This window comes from Rutidosis leptorrhynchoides, chromosome 3, assembly GCF_046630445.1.
Source record: "Rutidosis leptorrhynchoides isolate AG116_Rl617_1_P2 chromosome 3, CSIRO_AGI_Rlap_v1, whole genome shotgun sequence".
In the NCBI taxonomy this organism is placed as follows: Eukaryota; Viridiplantae; Streptophyta; class Magnoliopsida; order Asterales; family Asteraceae; genus Rutidosis; species Rutidosis leptorrhynchoides.
In genome coordinates this window covers 434,663,416-434,666,446 of record NC_092335.1, presented here as the reverse complement: position 1 = coordinate 434,666,446, position 3,031 = coordinate 434,663,416, and the positions used below count along the sequence as shown (strand labels likewise).

Below are 3,031 nucleotides of genomic sequence, written 5' to 3'. Positions count from 1 at the left end.
ATACGGAAATATGTCTTTTGTATTTCAAATTAGACATTCCTATCATTCATACACTATAAATAAATGGTCAAAAATGGAAGGTTAGACAAAATACTATTCAATTCAACTTTATATGGCTTCCAAGTAAGAGATTTTATGTGTATTACCGTTATAAAACATTCATACACCATAAATAAAAAATATATACATATACACGCATTCAAAAGAGCCACCACACACTACCAATATCTAGCCATATCAACCACAAGATTTATGCCTTCTATCAATTCATCCATGGAAAATTTACCACCAAACATTAAGATTGATATTCTCACAAGGCTTCCTGTCAAAACAATTATCACTTGCAAGTGTGTATGCAAAAACTGGCTTAATCTAATTTTAAGTTCATATTTTGTGAATATTCACCTCTCAAGATCACCTGCAGGCGTCATGATTCATGATCACTCTAATGATATTCCTTATACCAACTACCGTTCACCTGGTATTTTAAAGTGGATAGATATCGAAGATGACCCCGCGGATTATCACCGTTCAAATCTGGATCCAGTCATGAGTCTTGATCTTAATCTTGCACCCATTCTGCGTGACTCTAACATAGTTCTAGTGGGCTCTATCGATGGTTTGATATGCTTATGGCAGTTTGATTCTAATTTCGACAACACTTATATATGCAATCCAATCACTAGAGAATACATAATCCTCCCTAGACAACAATACTATAGAGAAGGTTATTCTATAATTACGTATGGTTTTGGAGTTGGTTTACGGACAAAAGAATACAAAGTGGTACGGACGTTTCAAGGGGATATACCGCCAGATCAAACTTCAGGATCTCGACCAAGGTTTTTACAATCAGAAGTTTACACATTGGGGACGGGCCGATGGAGAAGTCTTGGTCAATGCTTGGCGTAATGGATACGGCGGGCCTTATTTGAACGGTCACGCTCATTGGACAATTATTGATCAAGATTTCCCTGAAAAGATTTGTGCTTTTGATTTTGATAATGAGACGTTTAATTTGTTCTCATCTCCTCCTATCGAATATATAGAGGGAAGTCCGGTACATTTTCGAAGTTTGGGAGTTTTAAACGGTTGTTTAAGTCAGTCTGATACATTTTATTCTCAATTCACGATTTGGGTGATGAAGGAATATGGGATCAAGAACTCTTGGCATAGGGAGGTGGTGATCAAACAAAGTATTAGCCCTCATTTGGATTGGGTCACATGGGAACCAATGAATATTTTAGAGGCATTGAAAGATGGAACAATTTTGATGATTCATTCTGAGTATACATTTTTGGTATATTGTCCTGAAACAAAAACTATAGATGATACAAAACATCGTCTACCCTAGCGGAAGCTGAATGAATTATCGTCCTAGCTTTCTTAGACTTAAGAATTTCGAATCAGAAAGAGTTCATGTGATGATGAACAAGCACATAAAAGAATCACCGACTAGTATTCTAATGTTCTATACTTGTAACAAAACAAACATTAATTCATTGTAAACTATAAATGAGTAGTTTCTTATGAGTTTAAAGTATCACGTTACACTTCCGTGAAAGTTATGGTATGATTAAATGTATAAACAACTAATGAGAACATTGAGTACTTATAATTGGACAGTTGAATTATCATTTATCAATGAGTTTTTTCTCCGTTGGTCATATATTATACACCATATTGTATTATATACCATATTGTTAACATTGTCCCGCAGTTTTTTTTCCTTTAGAATCCTTTATTTTTAAAAAATTTGCAATCAACATCCTTCCGTTATCTCATCGTTAAAAAAATCCGTTAACTCTTAACATGTGCATTTCATGTGAGAGTAAATTCTTCCTTTTACTCTTCTTCATCACTAAAAGGGAGGGAATTTATATATTTTTTATTTATAAAAACAAAAAACTTAAATACCCTTTATCTTGTTTTTCTTTTCTTCTGTCTCCGAGTAGCTGAACTTCTTGAACCTTCAAAAAGAAAATCCCCAGTGAAAACGAACATACATTCCGAGTCAAAAGAAGCCGATGAAAAAAACACTTTTTAAATTTACGCACATTCATCCCTAATAGCTTTGTTTGCTTCAATGAGTTAGTTTGATTTTCTATGTGGAACTCATTTTACGTATGGTTAGAATCTCATCAGGGATGTCCCAAATGTTTGTTTGGTTTTCAAGGTGAAATTCATTTTGCTTACGTGGGTTCTCATCAAGGATTTCATTACTGTGAAACTCAGTAGGTTCAAGATGTAGGTGTGTTTGGTTGCTCAAATGTAGTGGGTCGTTGTTTGGTATCAAGCTGTTTTATTTTATCTCAACATATATCTTAGTTTCAACTGTCGGGTGAATTTGATATTTTGGTCCCTACCATTTTATAAGGGAGGTGATCCTCACACACCACTTTTTGATTCATGTACACTTTTGTCTCATAAACACACGATTATACCCGTAAGAAGTTGACTTATATTATTATTCTAAGTATAATAATTAAGGGCATTATATATAATTAGGTGTATATGAATCAAAAAGTGTTGTGTGAAGATCATCTCCCACTTTATAACCACAAATCACAATTTATTTTATAATTTTAATTTTGATTTAATCTTGTTTATTACAGAGTATTAAAAACACAAATCACATTTATCTTTGTTAGAAATTTAAAAATTAAAAATATATAATTATAAAAATCTTTTGCGCCGGCGGTTCCTCATTTACAGTGAAGAAAAGTGTAAAAAGATGAAGTTGCCCTCACATGCAAGTCACATGTCAACGGTTAACGGATATTTTTAACAGAATTTAGACGGATGGATGCTGATTGCAAAATTCTGAAAAACAAAGGATTTTAAAGACAAAAAAAAACTCGAGTGACATTGTTAGCAATATGGGATATAATTAATATGGAAACCAACGAAGAAAAAAAGTCTTTATATATGGTGTAAATAACTATTAAAACGGGTCTAACCTCTATTAGTTAATAAAATTCTAAATTATTTATTCATAAAAATCAAAATTGTATGGTTTAAAAAATAGACT

At 32.7% G+C, this 3,031-nt stretch overlaps 1 pseudogene; it reads left to right on the top strand.

Annotated features, from left to right (window-relative positions):
* The first annotated feature begins 202 nt into the window (after nucleotides 1-202).
* LOC139897893 (F-box protein At3g07870-like) lies at nucleotides 203-1,416 on the top strand (annotated as a pseudogene).
* Nucleotides 1,417-3,031: the final 1,615 nt, after the last annotated feature.